Genomic DNA, 18393 nt, shown 5'->3' on the forward strand with positions numbered 1-18393 from the left:
CACGTGGTTGGCACTGAAAGCCTGCATAAAAGCTTGTGACGACAAAAGAATCTATTCAAATATGTTCAATGATTTTTTTACAGTAAAAAGTTCGTTGAAGTCGAAAACAAATATAATGTTTCAGTTTCTCAGACTTCAAGGAGATTGAGTAGAATTTCAAGAATGGATTTGGTAATAGGTTTTAGTCCAATAATATTGCTTGATATTATAGGTTGTCTTTACGTCATAAGCCAGGGACAGACAATCTTGAAGGTTGTTTTTTTTATATATATAATACCGAAATTTCAGTAGCTGTTTTCCATACAGATCCAGGAAAAGGCGTTCGATAAGAATGCTAAAATACCATATTAATATTTTATTCTAGTTTTTTTAGTTGTGTCATCAGATAGAATCTGATATTTTATATCAGTTAAGTCAACATTTGTTAGGGAATTTCATAATATCGTTTTGCCATTTTATTTGATTTTTTTACATATAAGGCCAAAAGCTCTTGGTGAGCACAACACTGATATTCCATTTTGCAACGTTGTGCTTAACAATAAACAATATTTTCACAATTCTCACTTACAATGTTATAAGTTGCAACCATTAAATTTTAAAGAGATATTACTCTATTCCTATATGTACATATATATATATATATATGTATTCAGTGTTTTCACTCCATGTTCAGGTACATAATTCGAAAATCGAGATTGGCTGTGATGGCTGAATGTGTGAAACGTGGTCAAAAGCGAATCGCTGCTGGAGCCTACGTTTCCTAATTTGCAATTCAACACACTAATGAGTTGGTCACGCCTAACAACAAAAAATAAAACTACAAAATTGACAGCTGCAAGATTTATACCACGAACATTTATTTTTTCTTTTAAAACTGGAAAATTACTATATTTATCCGTCAGATTATTTACAAGACCGTTAGTTATAGGGAATAATTGCCTTGGAGTTTTTGACGCTGATGGTCTGTTGGACTTCATACTGAGTGAAACATTCTTTGAGGTCTAAGATGTATTGGTTTGTTTTGAATTTCGCGCAAAGCTACACGAGGGCTATCTGCGCTAGTAATCCCTAATTTAGCAGTGTAAGACTAGAGGGAAGACAGCTAGTCATCACCACTCATCGCCAACTTTTGGGCTACTCTTTTACCAACGAATAGTGGGATTGACCGTGCCGTTATACCTCCCCTCACGGTTGAAAGGGCGAGCATGTTTTGTGTGACGGGAATTCAAACCCGCGACCTTCAGATTACGAATCGAGTGCTTTAATCACTTGATCGTGCCGGGCTGTCTAAGATGTAGGCCTTAGAATGAATTCTAAAACGTTGTAAAGGTAAAAAACAAACAAAAATACTTTATTATCCGAAAATATTTTTATATTTTCTTTTTTTTTCCCAAAAGATATTTAAAGCTGTTTAGACGTTTATTAAAGGAATATAAAATATATTTTAAATTATTATCAAATCACTTCAAGGTGTTTAAGATAGCAGACAACACTAGAAATCAGTAATAAGTCTATGAAAATTCCATTGCGTAACGTGTATTTTAGTTTAGTTGTTTAAGTTAGATGCAAATACTATTGTAATATATTCCGTTATTGGAAACAGTATTTACTGCGACTTTTAGAGTTTTGGAAAAAAGGATATATAATATGCTAATGTTGCACATTTAGAAGGAATGTGAAGATTTAGCGAAAAAAAATGCAATCGTAATATATTCCAAGCTTTCTTGCTCCATAGGATAAATTACATATTTTTGCATTCAAAATACTTATTTTTCCACAACCTCCAGATAAAGTGATTCAGTTAATTTTAAAACAAAGAGGGAGCTAGTTATGTAAAAACACAAACTATTCGCTGCTTTGAGGAATACAATATTTTGGCTTGTGACATTGTGAGTTTTAACATTTCAAACAATATTGTGTCACACCGAAAACTATAATAATTAAAAGTCTCTAATACCGACAGCAACAAATGAAAATGTAACGAGCTTTACTTTATTTTATTAAAATCAGTTTTACTGAAAAAGGAACAAATTACACTTACCGTCCTGATTAAAATACTAAAAGATAAACAAATAGTTTAGTGATTTAGGTTGAAATGTTTTTCTTTATCTGATCTAAAAGTCAGAGAAAGTAAGATCTTCTGACGCTGTAATCATTTCATGTTTACAATCATTTTTCATTCAGGAGAAACAAATGGTGAAGGTTGTTACTGTAGCGCTTAGAAACGCTTTGTCCTTCATAGTTCGAAGCCAGAAAGCTTTTTTTAGTTGTAGAATCTTTTTGTTTTTGTATCATATCTCCAAAACAAGCAATCTTTCAAAAAAATCAGTGACACAAAAAATGTATGCGCATTTATAAATAACTGTTTTTTGTGATTTATTGTTCCCAAAACACATTTTGATACTTCTTTGTTACAGGTTGGCCCTATTGGCACAGCAGTATGTCTGCGAACTTACATTGAGGAAACCGGATTTCGATAGTTGTAGCTTTGTACTTAACTACAAAAGAACAAGTTATAGCTTGGTTAAGTAACGATAAGCGAAACAAAATTAGCAGCATAAGGAACAATAAAATTATATAATGCTTCAAAATACGTTGTTGTATTATTTGTTTTTAAGTTTCGTGCAAAGCTGCACGAGGACTATCTGCACTAGTCATCCCTAATTTAGCAGTGTAGGACTAGAAGGAAAGCAACTTGTCATCACCACCCACCGCTAATTCTTTTACCAACGCATAGTGTGAGGGAACTTCACTTATAACACCCCCACGGCTGAAAGTGCGAGCCTATTTGGTCCGACGGAGATTCGAACCCGCGCCCCTCAGATTACGACTCGAACGCCTTAACCCACCTGGCCATCTTGTTGTAACCATTCTACTCCAACTAAAACTGTAGAAATAGTCAATAATCTGAAAAATTGACAAATAAAAAGTATAATTGTATCGTAAACAGCGATTAGTAGTCCTCACTTAAATCCATCAACGATTCTATTCTATTCATCTTGAAGTCACGAGTTGGGAGAAAAAGAAAGACGTACGAAACCAAACGAGTTGATATAAAAAGTCAGTCGACTTCATTAAATTGGAAACTAAAAAGTGTAATACGATGTTCATTATCTTACAATAAATGTCTTACAAGCCTAAGGAAGAAAGAACTAGTTGTAAGTTGGATAACGTCATTATGACCAGAAGTCAAAATTTGAATTGTGTATATTTTAATTAGTAGAAATTCTAGGTACTGTATTAAACAAAAAAGTTAATTATAAACACTCTGGAGTCTTTGATAATTATGTAGTTGATTTTTTAAAATATTAACAGTTTAAACAGTTATTTTGTTTCATTGACAATAATCCAGTTTTTGTTTTCTTTTTAGTTTATTCAACTCACTGAAGTGAACAGAATATAATACTTTATATTCATTTGTATTAATTTTCTGGAGTTCAGTCATTTCAGTTCTTTATCTGGGTTTAGACTTCTTCCAACAGTTAAGAGTCCCCTGTAAATATGATCTTGCGTATTGCTTTACTACCTACGACTGTACGTATCCTTCGTTCAGTGTCAAGCTTCATTTGTCTATGCAAATTTGATGGTCGCATATCCTTTCTTGACGTCCGGAAAGATTTCCTCTGAGATAACTTTTGTTACTGCTTCACGGCAACGCCAAACTTCTTGAATCGATAAAATGGCGCGTATATTTATATATATATATGGATGTGTGTACAAATATCTAGTTTCCAAAGCGTTTTTTTTTGCACTCGACTATAATTTATATAAAGCAGATTTTGTTTTGAAAAAAAAACAGGGTTTTCTATATTATAGCTATGATAGAGCACAAATAATATTTTTAACTAATGTCAATGGCACTACTGAGTTAATTTTGATGCGAAATAAATGCTAGGTGCCTGGCCACCTCAGTGATATATAAAACAGTTAAGAGACAAGTATATCAACAAACATATTTGGGCATTTCAAAAATGTGTAGAATTACCTGTCGGCTAGAGATTGGTCAAATAGAAAACGTTATCCAAAATGTGGTTGGCAGGATGTGGATTCGCTTTCAGTTCACCAAACATTTGGTCAGAGAGCTGGACAGGGTATACTATTGTCAGTAACAGCTCAGTGACGAAAAAATGAACGTAAAATCATCACTCCAATTGTCAAAAGGTGTAAGGTTAAAATTATGCCAGACAGTCGGTGATGGTCATCACTTTAATACATCATCACAAATAAATCATCTACATCAATGTGGATTTGTTAACTGACGCATGGGCAAAATATTTTTTCATAGACGAATCACATTTCACGCTGCAGTCATACGAATCGTTTGAATGTGAACATTTATTTAAATGTGGTAGATATATTGGTCTTGGCAGGAATTATTAGTGGTGGTCAACGAATTTTTATGCGATACAGTGTGACACTATAAGTGATGTAAAGTATGAATATCGTATCTTACACTCATTAATGTTGTAATATGCATGCGTAGTTGGTTTGAGGTTGCTTTTAATGGACTATACGGAATAGCCTATCGTGTTCAATTTAGGAACTTCCTAGAAAAAAGAAAATGTTATTAAGAGAAACAGCTGGCAAGCATATTCAACAAATTCAGATTCGACTGAATATGTACTGGATATTCTGACAGTACGTTCATGCATCTCTTATGTACGATTGAGGGCGGGGGCCGTTTTACTTCTTCAACTCATTCATCAACTCATTTTAACCAGACCACATATTACCAATATTTTCTGGCCATGTATTGGATACAGAGCGTATAGCCCCAACCGTGCGTCTGAAGACATGGACTCCACTACTAGATACTTGCATATCAGATTACATTATTCATTACCTTACACTTGTTATGCATATAAAAAAATTAAGGGGTGTCAGCATTTAATAAAACAGCTGTGTACTATCATAGCTAAAAATGGAACGTAAAATAAAGCCTTGAATTATTTTAAGTAGCGTTCTCCCAATACGATTTTTGTGTCGATGTTTGCTTAAATCTTTCACTACCGTGGATGCACACACACATATATATATCCATCTTAGACAGCATTCCCATGTGAGCTTGGAATTTTGTATCATTATGAAGAAAGGGCATACCCTATCACACTTGCACTTCGGAGTTCCAGAAGTAATGGAATACATCTTTGATATATATACATACTAAAAAAACAACTGCCGCTGGGAGATATGTTTATCTATAAATGTGGTAGTAACAAATTTCATAAATTTAATACGTTTATATTATATTTGAGTTCTTATTAAACTTTTAGTAAAGTGTGTGATAAATAATATTGTATACATATATACGTTTTAAGTAATATAAGTCTTTCTATCGCATATGCTATAAACGTTCTAGATTAAGTATTTAGCTATTCTAGAGTCAAATAATCTGTAACAAAACAAAAATTAAAACTTTTGTTGTCCTTAAGAAAATAGGAGATAAACTCATGTTTATTACCTTAATACTTTAGGTTTACACAAAACAAGTTTTGAGACCTCAGGATAGACACATTATAGAAGTAATTTGATATGAAAATATTCTTTGATAAACTACTGCGACCAAGAGAGCATATGCAGGCTACCCAACGGGAATTTTAGGCATTATCCATGATACACAATGGATATGAAGAATAAAAAAAGTGCTACTTGTAATATCATTACGTTTCTGGTAACAGTTTGTTTTCCAAGACGATGCCTCAGAGCCTTGTCAAACTTTGATAATAGCTTTATTAATTGAAATTTTCACAAAGATATCATTACTCCCTGCAAAACACAGGCACTCTCGAACGGCAGCTCATTCTCTGTTTATTTGTTTTTAGTTTCTCGCAAAGCTACACGAAGGATATCTGCGTTAATCGTCCCTAATTTAACAATGTAAGACTGGGAGAAGGCAGCTAGTCATCACCACCCACCGCTAACTCTTGGGCTATTCTTTTACCAATGAATAGTAGGATTAAACGACACATTATAATTCTCCCACGGTTGAAAGGACGAGCATGTTTGGTGCGACGAGGATTCGGACCCGCGACCCTTAGATTGCGAGTTTACCACCTAGCCATGCCAGGCCCTTTCTCTGTTAATAATACATTAATCAGCAACCATAACATTTTCCATTTTACTATATCTTAAGAACCCAAAGCTGAACTCATTGAACCAGTAATATCATATATACACTCAATGCCTGAAATAACGCATTATTACCGAAGCTCAAACACCGGTATAAACAAATAAGATACATTTTTACGTTTCAAAAAACTATGCTCAGTATGACAGACAAAGATAAGTGTTCGTGATATTGGTGCTCTATTTCTTCATCGGATACGCTGTATTATTTCTATACCTGAACAACACGCATCGAGGAAAGTTGTAAATGTTATCAGATTTTTAATATTTTGTTTACAGAGTGAAAATGATTTATCATTTGCGAAAACCATGTAAAACAAATATTTGTATAATATAAATATCAATTCGATTATATGCTTCAACAAATATGTAGCATAAATACTACTATGAGTTCAAACTATCTGTATTAGTATTGTCAAGTTGAATAAGTTTGTAAATGTTTCTAAAATATATATTTTTCAAGACGTCACGTTGTAATTGGGATTAGTTACTATAATTAAGTACAACGTTAATTTTAACAGATGCAGGGATATTTTCCGGGTTCATTTGTAACTCATTATGGATGATAAATTAAGACAACTGGTTCTGTAAAAATAATCTCTTAGCTTTAAACTCTTCCAGTTTTATGGGTTTGTTTATGATAAAACTACGAAGGCTAGCTACTACCTTCTGATCACAGGGAAGGATACTGGCTGTTACCTCCAAGATTCAATGCCCGTAGTTTGAAGAGAACAGATAGCCCATTATGTAGTTTGTGCTTAATCTATAAACAAACAAAGCAACGAGAAAATATGAGAAAGTTTTTTTCATAGTTAGACTCTGTATTATACACACACATATATATATGAAGATTACACAATAGCTTTGCTAGTTTCACTATTTGAAGGATATTTTCCAAACAATAAAGTGGAAAAACTAAACAAAACATTTCAAACGTAAAAGACATAATAAAAAAACAGAGTATAAGTTACAGTGTGAGAGGAGTGAAATACACAATTTGAATAGAAGTTACTTCGCTGACTCTGCCAGAGTCCTATTACCATTCTTGGAAAGGTACGCGTTAGGTTCCCATATTCTACTTTGTATCCATACTGTCTCTTTTTGATATGCGACTTTTTGTTTTTGGCTTTCAAAAGCTTTTGCACTCACAAAAAAGATACACATTTTGATAGATATCTCAGTGAGCAAAATTAATTTTCTTTGAAGTTTTTCATTAAATGAATTCTTTTTCTCTTTTGCCATTATTAAAGTTAGCAGTCAGTATACTTTCTTTCTAAAGAAACGCTATTCTCCGGTGAATCATGTGGGTGAGAACTTAAAAGAAAAACCTTTGAAAAGATATATTTACAATGAATTGGATTTCTTTTGCATGTGATTAGTCTCCTGTGCTTGTTTCACATCAGCGGTGTCGCTTAGGATCGAAGGAACAGCTGGAACAAGCAATCAATCATTCCTTAGTTTTGACCGCTATGAGTCAGGATAACTCAATACCGCAAAGAAAACCTAATAAATGTTTGTATGAATAGATATATGTTGGAGCTGTAATTTTAAGCCTAATAAATAATGAGCTATGTATATATATACACGTATATGTATTCATGAAGAAATCAATTCACTTGAATACCTCAAGTAAACTAATGGAGAAAACAGTGATTGGCTAAAAATACTATTATAGACGCCTAAAAGACTTAATTTATAGAGCACATTGGTCGAATATGACCAAGAGTTGGGAATTTGTTTGTCCTTCGGATGCAGTCCTGATACATTAGATTTAACTGTGCAGGCTAAGTACGTACAAAAGTTTGTTGTAAAATAAAAATATCGCTGTTTGAGAACATTCTAACTGCTGAAACAATTCAATTTTAGTTTGAATATTTAAATATATCCTAGTTTTTATATTATCATTCTAATTATGTTTGGTCACGAATCACGTTACCTATAAAACACACGTTGACTTAGAAGATTAACTGTTCATTATCGTTTGTTAGCCTTTGTTTGATCAGTTTGAGTATCTTGAAAGTAAGGCTGTTTCAATATGGCCTAGTGTTGACATTCATAATGAAAGATACTATCATAAATGCTCGTATTTAAATATATGACGACTCTGGATGAGTTATGTATGTAAAACAAAAAAAAAACTTTTAGACATTTAACATTGTTAATATGACCATTCATCCAGTCTTCACTTACAGCAAGTAATTAAACCTTAAAAAGATAAAAAAACTAGCAAAAACCTTAAACATTTATGTGTGTAAAAACAGACAGATACAACTAATAATGCACCTGTAAAAATTCACTGGAAACAACAATTTTGTAAATAAATTATATAGCTTGTTTTGAATGACCATTTACATGTCACTGTAAAGTAAACAAACTATGCAGTCAATCCCGACAACTCACATATTCCCCTTGATCCCTTTTTCGGCAGGGGAAGGGGCGATTATCAACATCTAGAAAGATTTCTCATATAGTTTTGTAATTTTCCTTGTAAATCCAAATACCAAGTCCGTTGAGCCATCCAAATGATTTTAGGCTTCACATGAGGACTCAAGTTTGAATACATGATTAAAATTTTCATTAGTTCTTGACATTTTAATACTCATTTCAAGTTTATCTGGTTATTTAAACCAGTGAGATAGCCAAAGCCCTCTTATCCACTATTTTGAGACAGTTTTGCGGATTCGTTAGAGTACGTGTAAAGAATCAAGTCGTTTTTGTAATAATTGCTTATGGGTTTCAAACATCAGGTCAACATGGATACTTACATAGTAAATATACAACACTGTCAGAAAGTGTTAGGACAAAGACACAAATTAGATTTCAGGCTACTTTCAAAGCTCAATGGAAGGTAAATCACTGGCGAAACATTAACATTTGTTAATCTTTATCTTTAGTACAACAGAAACAGTACTCGAGTTGAGTAAACAGTTGATATTTTGTGTGCCCCTCTTTTGCTTTAATAACTACATACTGTCTTTTGTGCATTGTTGCAACATATATAATTAAACTATTCTTGGTCTTTCGTGCATTGTTAAAACATGTATAATTAAACTATTCTTTTGGAATTTTACTTCATATATCCTTAATATGTTCCCATAAAGTTTCTTTAAAAATAACTTTTGATTTGTCAAGTTTTTGAAATATCAAATCCCGGATCTGCTTAATTGGGTTTGGATCGAGAGTCTGTGGAAGAGTGTGTGTGTGTTTTCTTATAGCAAAGCCACATCGTGTTATCTGCTGAGCCCACCGAGGGTAATCGAACCCCTGATTTTAGCGTTGTAAATCCGGAGACATACCGTTGTACTAGCGGGGGACCTGTGGGGGAGATTGCCTTATTTGAACGACTCAAGCAGCTTCTTTCTTAGCTAGGTAATTTATGCATAGGTTGGATGAGGTTTTGGGGTCAATATCATCTTGGTTGTAGAATTCTTTACCAATGACGTGTCTAACGGTACTTGAGCTAGTCCATTATTTCATTTATTTTACAACTATCTCCTGCCGTCTCAACAGAAAAACACTCCCAAACCATTACACTGCTTTTTTCATGATTCGTAGTGGATGCTATGCACTAAAGTAAGTATTTTTCACCTTTTTTTTTTTTTACCGGACATGCAAACTACGCTTTGAACAAAATATTTTAAACTTGGACTCATCCATCAATAACACTCTTCTTCAAATCATTAACAGTCCAGAATTTGTATTTTTTAGCAAATTTCAGACTCTTGGCAATATTTGGAGATTGAATTAAGGATTTTTTTTAAACTGCTACACGATCAAATAATCCATTTTCGATGAAGGTGAATTTGGACACTTTTCTGTCATTTGGTACATGGTCGTTTATCTCATGCTTGAGATCAGTAGCACTCTTCCTTCTTCCCAAAAGCTGTGTAAACGAAGATACTTAACATTAGTATAATTAAGTTTAGGTGTTCTGCCTCTTCTTTTCCTATTTTAAAATTGACCTGTCTCGGTTTCACGATCTAAGGTGTACTTGACAGTCGTTGGGGATAATTTCAAGGTCCCGCGCTGGTACAGCGGTAAGTCTACGGATTTACAACGCTAAAATAAGAGTTCGATTCCTCTCGGTGGACTCAACAAATAACCTGCTGTGGCTTTGCTATTAGAAAACAGACACACAGTTCATTTCAAGTGTGTAGCAATTTGTCAGAGAGTCCAACAAGCATCACGTAAGTCTTTTATACGAACTCTCTGCCCTAGTGAAATTATCTACGCTATGGCATGACAACAAAAATTAATATATAATATTAAACACTGTTTTTATCAAGGTTTATTTGTGGAGTGCTATCAAATTTATTTATTTTAGTATATACTAGCACCATATGCTAGGTCTATGCTAGTGTCTTTATGTATAGTTGAAACATTGCATGGGCTACCATAACAGTTATTTCATACTTTAAATTTGATCAGCATTTTCATTCAAGCAGAACCCTTATGATATGCCTTTGGTACAGGTATATGAGAATTATAAATATTCTCAACTGGCTCATTCAGTTGTTAATATTGATCAGTGAAGCATTGCCATAGGGTTGAAATTTACATTAGGTAATGGTATGGAAGAATTAGCCCCATAAAATGGAAAGAATGACAAAATGTTCTCTCTTACTAACCCTTTTGCACAATACTGTAAACACTTACATAAATACAGAAATATTACACAAATTATTTGAAGAAGTGAAAAAATGTATTGGCTTTAAATTATTAAAGTAAATTGTTCTTCAAACCTTTGACTCCATCGATCAATTTATCCCAGTAACACAGGGGGAGTGGTTGCGGATTTGCACTGATAGAAACAGGGTTTCGATACCCGTGGTCAGCAGAACACAGATAGCTTATTGTGTAGCTCTGTGCTTAATTTTAAATAATCAATTAATTAACATCAATTATTTGTTCGATTTAGAGTTCGAAAGAGAAAATGTTACTACCTCTTATCAGAACCTATAGTTGTAGATGCAACATAATTCAACCTTAGGAATTCTATTTATCTAGTAACTTGTATTGTGCCCCCCGTTAGTACAGCGGTAAGTCTACAGATTTACAACGCTGAAATCAGAAGCTCGATTCCCCTCGGTGGGCTCAGCAGATAGCCTGATGTGGCTTTTCTAAAAGAAAACACACACACAAACTTGTATTGTGAAGCTTATTGTAAGAAAAATGTTTTTATTTAATCGGGAAAAATGCATAGTAATATAAGAAATAATTTTAAAAAAACTTAGTTTTATCTAGGAACTTTAAAGCCATTAGGTTTTCAATATTTTCTCGAAATGTTGCAAAATGAAATTCGTTGTCTTTTATTAAAGTAGAAAATAAAAGTTCAACAGAACGTTTAAAAACACTTCTCGCTCTCATGGTAGTCTGAGAGACTAAAGCTGTTTAATTTGTGCTTAAATAAATCAGAATATTTAATTTCTAATAGCCACAGCTTTAAATCATTATTGAATCTGATCAGGTACAGGTTTTGTTACTACAAGACGTTGCTAGTATAATCCGTAGCATCCTCATATAATATTCCAAAACAGCCGTACACATAACAGTGCAAAATACGTTACCTTTTATTTTTTATTTTCTGTCAGATTATAAAATATATGTTAGTGAAATAACACTACGCAGTGTGTGAAAAAAAAATGTACAATACACTATTTTGGATATCTGATTTAATGCTATTTTAATCATCTCCGTGATAAGTATACAAACAGTATTCTTCAAGTGACAAACCTTTGAACAAACGAAAAATAAGAACCTTTATTTATTAAGTTTTAACACCTATTTTTTAGTATTTACATTGTCACCTCTCACTCATGTTTTTTTTTCAGTTCATTCTCCCATTCAATGGTTTCAACACTAAAAACATTCACAGAAAAAATTAAATTGATAAATGTAAGTGGTACAATGGTTTATTTCTTGAGAGATATTTAGACGTAAACACTCGTATAATATTATTATCGTAGTGTATTGTATTTTTCACGGCGTTTCTCTTGGCTTATGTCATGCTTTTACTTATGATTATAAATAGTAAGATGACAGTTAAGGCATGGGACACAAAGCTATAAAACCCGCCAGCCTATTTAATCCTATTCCATTTAGTCAGTTAGGTAGCTTTATATTTAAAACAATGGACGGTATATGCCATTGTAATAGCCAAGTTTTCACTGGAGTCTTCTGCCTTTTGGGGAGAAGCGCCAACCGGAATTTTATTTTATTTGGTATTGAGTTGGTAACAGGTAAAGCGACAGTAAGTAATACGATATATGTTCATGTGCGTGCGCGCGCGTATGCGTGTGCATATCGTTTAACAGAAAATTTATGTGAAAACCAGAGATCTGGTTTAAGCAAATTCAGACCTAATCGTGTTTCCTCTTTATTACATTACCCGGTTAATCCTTGGTAGTTGATGAGTAAAAGCATAATTTATAATTTTGGACTTACATTAGAAATTTACAGTAAATGATGACATACCCAATGTAATTTTACTGACAAGTGTAACTTCAGTACAGATCAAAAATAATCGTATGGAACGTGTTCACCAAGTAAAAGAAGAAAAACACACTTCGAGAGTTGCATGATTAAGTTAAATTAGCAAAAGTACCTTATACCCAGAATTGAAGAAAACTAAATCAATTATGAGTTTTAAGTTGCAGCACACAAAATTATATTGATAGTAGAAAAAATGATAGAAGTGGTGTCCAGTCGTCATTGAAAAAGTAAACGACAAATTTTGATTCATGATATACCTTCATGGAACCCAAAAAATCAATTCATGGTACGTTTAACGACATCCACTGTTCGTGAAAGATGGCAACTGACAGCTTATGTTGTAGGAACGAGGCTGTGGTTACAATACCAAATAATTAAACAAAAGTGTCCGAAAGTTAGTCTTAAGTGATGTCGGTTAAATCTTAAACTTTTATCAGATCATTACATTATATCCACATACATCTGTAGTTATGACCATCAAACAGAAGTTATGACAAGCGTTACAAAGTTTTATTTTGATGCTAGAACTAACTTGTGTGTATTTTGTTTTATTTTGATGCTAGAACTAACTTGTGTGTATTTTGTTTTATTTTGACGCTAGAATTAACTTGTGTGTATTTTGAGCAACACAGTTGCTTCGTTTTCTTAGTTTTATTTATTTTCTTTAGGCTAAAGTTTTGTGTTCTTATTTATACACACATATATATATATAAAGAAGCATAGATATATATTTCATGATGATTTCGTCAATCATGAGAGTGACGACTAAACACATTTGTTAAACATTTCAGAATATTCAAGGTTCATACTCAGAAAATTCCTAAACTAAATGCGCAACAACATGTACAAATAGCTAGAAAGAATGTAGAAAACAAGTCTTCCATAAGTCATAAAACTTGTGTGCTGGAGGGCCCGGCTTGGCTAGGTGGGTAAGGCACTCGACTCGTAATCCGAGGGTCGCGGTTCGATTCCCCATCACACCAAACATACTCGCCCTTTCAGCCGTAGGAGCATTATAATGTGACGGTCAATCCCACTATTCATTGGTAAAAGAGTAGTTCAAGAGTTGGCGATGGATGGTGATGACTAGCTGCCCTCCTTTTAGTCTTACGCTGCTAAATTATGGACTGCTAGCGCAGATAGCCCATGTGTAGCTTTGCACGAAATTCAAAACAATCCAAATCAAAAACTAGTGGGCAATCTTAAAACTCAAACGGGAAAAGACGTGCAAAAGTTAGTAAATGAATTCAGATATAAATTCATAATTAATATATAAGTCAATGTAGCTATATAGCTAATGAGAAAGAATCGTAACAAATGTATTTCAGCAGACGTTAAATTGTTATTTCAGTTAGGGAGCGGGCTATCTGTACTCTGACCATCACAGATATCGAAACCCGGTTTCTAGCGTTGCAAGTCCGCAGGCATATCACTGTGCCACTTGGAAGGGTTAAGTTAGGGAGGATTTTAATCAGAGGTTCGAATCCTGGTGGCTCGTAGCTAAATCATAGAGGTCCGTTAATAAGATTGTGTGTCTAGTAGTTTTATCAAGCCTGACAAGTAATCTTGAAAAGCAAGAAGTAAAAATATTTTTTACTCTCAATTTTGGTTTCAATTTACTGTTGAAAAACCTTTCAGAGACAGTGTGAAAGTGTATTTAGTTATCGACATACTCTTATGTAAGCTCGAGAGGTTTTTTCTATTGGTACTTAGTACCTGAAATTATTTGAACTGCTTTGTTGTTCTTTGGCTCTTAAATAGTTTTAAACTTTTTAAAAAACAGGTTCACTTCATCTAGTTCTCTGCCTCTACATTTATTTTGAATTTCACTCCTATATGAATCAATTACAAATTTAGGGCCCGCTTCGGGGGAATACCCCTACATACTTTCCTGAAATATTAAGTTTCCTGAACAGCTTGACCTTTCTTCCAAATGACAGGTTTTCATACATGTAAAAACGGCTGGTATGGAAGCAACGTATGATTAAAGAATTCATAATGAAGATGTGTATGCAATCCTTACAGTGCAAAAAAAGTTTTATCCAATAAAATGGTTTAAACACAATTCTGTTTAATTTGATTGTAGTATTTTTATGACAGTTTAGTGTGTTAAAACCTTAATTCTTGCGTTTTAAATAATTCCTTATTTAAGTCAGGAAAGCATAAATACATGATTATTTAAGTACAGTAGCACTTCGGTTTTGGTGAGTGTGTTAATTCTTTATTCATAAAAAACTCACTAGATGATTGTGGGAAAAGGTACGAGATACTTATTTTGTTTAATAGAAATATTCAAAAATGGTTATGTAAGAAGTAATGTTATACATTCTAGTAAGTCAGGGATGAGGTTACTCTCATAGGTAGAAGATGAGAAGGTTGTATTCGGATGTAGAAAGAACGTTAGTGTCACGATTTGTAAAGACAATTAAGAATGACAATCTAGGGCTCTTTTCATTTTCACGAGTGATATTTAGTTAGGTGTGTAATGAATTTAGATATTCCAGAAGTTGAGGTGCTTTTGCATGAAATAAAAAGATAGGCATATATTGATAGTTTCATTAATAGGAATGTTAATAAAAAGTGAAGCTATGTCAAAGCTAGATATACAATAATGATAAAGGGAGTGTAATGTGGTGATTTCATTAACAAAAGAGATTGATGGGTGGTAAATGGTTGTAATAAGGAAACTAGACTCGCGTAATGGTTGTAATAAGGGGACTAGATATAGGTTTAATAAAAAAGAGAAGAGTTTTGGTGGTGGTGCAGATGTAGAAAGTAGATAAGACCGAGTTTTTAATATTCTGTTACTTCGGTTCTTAGGGGTGTATTGTGCGTATTTTTTAATAGCAAAGACACATCTGACTATCTCTGAGTCCACCAAGGAGAATCGAACCCCTGATTTAAGTATTGTAAATCCGTAGACTTACCGCTGTACTAGCGGGGGATCGGTTCTTAAGGACTGGACATAAAGACTGACATAGTGTTGATAAAATATCTGTAAAATACATCTTACACTTTTCATAACAGTGAGATCCACTTATTTATTTGTTTGTGTTAATCTTTATTTGATCCGGCATGGCCAAGCGCGTAAGGCGTGCGACTCGTAATCTGTGGGTCGCGGGTTCGCGCCCGCGTCGCGCCAAACATGCTCGTCCTTTCAGCCTGCGGTGGCGTTATAATGTTACGATCAATCCCACTATTCGTTGGTAAAATAGTAGCCCAAGAGTTGGCGGCGGGTGGTGATGACTAGCTACCTTCCCTCTAGTCTTACACTACTAAATTAGGGACGGCTCGGTGCAGTGGGCTAACAACCTACTCACTTAAATACCGGTTGCGGTCCTATGTTCCTTGATGGAAACAAGTGGTGAATGAATGAATGAAATGAATGTTTATTTACCACTCTTTACACATTTCCTTCTCGTTTAAGGTTCATATTTTTGTACAAATGTTCATGATTGCACAACCATTTCTGTTACATATTCCTGTTTATCACTTGTAATTATTGTGACGGATTCACTGTTATATATTTATTTCAATATGGATGTTTGTTTCAGTTAAGTATATATTAAGAAATGCATGTAAATTATTGTTTTATTTTTACTGTAAGGAATGTTTGAAGATGGAATATGCGTATGTCCTGAAACGTCTAATAAATAAGTTATTATTTCTTACTTTGATGTTTGTTTTGTTCATCATTAGATTGCGTCTTCCCCCCCCCCTCAGAGTCTGTTTCTGGTATAATTATTTATTCGTGAAACCGGAACCTTCAAACAAATTCAACGAAGACTTACAAATAAAAATTCAATATTTCTGAGAATATTGTTTGTTTCATATTATGGAGAGCCATAAATATAATTTGATACCGAACCAAAATTAAAACCCGATTGAAGAACAAATGCCAAAAGGCAAATGTTTCAAAGCGGCTTGATATTTGTTTTCCATTAGTTTTATACATTTAGTTGATCAACTTCCATATGAACATTTATTAGTACGAAATACTTCTTCCAAATCTATAACCATATAATTTATAGGATCTCAAACCATTAGTATTTACTGAAGGCACTTTCAACCAAAATCCATGTAGAAAATGAAAAAGTGCTATTTTGAAACGTATGGAAAAAATTAGATATCATTGTAGCTCACAGAAACCGTAATTTTATCTTATGCATCAAAAGAAACCCAATATTATTATAAAGTTTACGTAATTATATTTTCTATCAAATAAATACAATATATTCTGTTATGAACAGAGCTGGTTGAAAATCATATAAGTCGCACCCTTGCGTCTTTATTTGGATATTTGTGCTTTTACTAGAGCGTTCTTACACCAACGCATACAAGTTTTCGGCTGTAAAGATTTTAGATACAATACGATATACATTTGGACCACTAACTCTAACTATAATCACCCATGGGGAAGCTTTTCGTACATTGCGGGTTTACGACGCCGAATAAAACCAGACGTGAGGTTAAAAGCTCTCTTATATTTTATCTTGAGACTGATTTGTCTGAGACCAGATTTCTAATTAACAAATATAATTAGAACAGAAATGTTTTTAACAATAAAATAAACAAATTTATTTTAATTTAAGACATTAGCGGTTTTTCAAGAAACAAAATAAAAGAACAAAAACTCAATTCTCTAACAGTCTTTGTTCTACAAGTGTTCCTAAAATCCCTAAATTATGATATGGAAATTTAGAATATATCAATTCTATTTTACTAACTTTTCTGTACACAAGTCTACAAAAAGAAAATACGAAAGTAAAACCACGATATTAATGACAAAAAAAAGCTGTTAAACGATGCAGCTAAACTATTTTAAATCTATGTATAAACTATTTTAAACCTATGTTTAAACTATTTTAAACCTATGTATAATTATTGTGATTCATTTGAGTTCAGGCATTAAATATAAATCTTTGATTTTGAGAAATAAATAAATAAAGTAAAATAAACAAACACATTTTTTTATACTTTTTGAGATTTTAGCTCCGTGGTTACAATAATGACATATAAATTAGGGTTTGACAATATTTGTCTTTGTTTCAAAAGCTAGGCCTTTAGATATTATGCATTTTAATTATCTTCCTTTTACTTCAAGTAAACTATATAAACTAATTACACAGAATAACCTTTACTACCTTCTCACGCTATCGGACCTTGTCACGATACGGGATCTTGTCACGATATTTAGACTTTTCTCATTCCTTACTGCAGTACTGAACACTTTGAATAACACCTTCCTGTCGTAGACAGTTCTATCTTCGTCTGACTCCAACCACGCGCTGTTCACAAATGCCAAAAGCACGAGCCAACAGCCTCGTGTCTTGCTAACTTTTCTATTTCAGATCAATCCAGTCTGCTAAGAAAGAGGACGCTGTGGCAAGAGAGATAACAAGAACGATAGGAATTAAAGTTGTTACATTCTAATATACCAAAAATACACGTATACAGTCACAACTTATACACACAGATATATAAGTTTTCCTCTTTTGTTCCCGTACTGGGAGAAAAGATACGTCGTATGAGAAAGACCAGATGGTGCCCAACTGTTCGTGAAGGTTGAACATATGCAGCAATCCGAGATATGCATGTGGCAAAGTGCGTGGTTAAGTAATATGAAACAGTTAAATACTTTGTTGCTGGCCATATCCGCTTAGCGCTCGAAACTATCTACTAAACTTATTGCACCAAGTTTTATTTGTAAACCTACAGGACATTATGATACCTGACACTTAGATGAAGAAAACAATCTTAAAATTTAAGTTTGCC

General features: G+C 33.4%; 1 protein-coding gene across 1 annotated transcript in view; it reads right to left on the reverse strand.

The window, feature by feature from the left end:
- LOC143246433 (uncharacterized) overlaps positions 1-18171 on the reverse strand; it is a 35274-nt gene extending 17103 nt beyond the window's left edge. Inside the window, exon 1 of the mRNA XM_076493142.1 lies at positions 17763-18171. The gene's annotated coding sequence lies outside the window, so the exon portion shown is untranslated. The remainder of the gene's footprint in view (positions 1-17762) is intronic.
- Between the last annotated feature and the right edge of the window lie 222 nt (positions 18172-18393).

This window comes from Tachypleus tridentatus, chromosome 1, assembly GCF_004210375.1.
Source record: "Tachypleus tridentatus isolate NWPU-2018 chromosome 1, ASM421037v1, whole genome shotgun sequence".
Taxonomy (NCBI): Eukaryota; Metazoa; Arthropoda; class Merostomata; order Xiphosura; family Limulidae; genus Tachypleus; species Tachypleus tridentatus.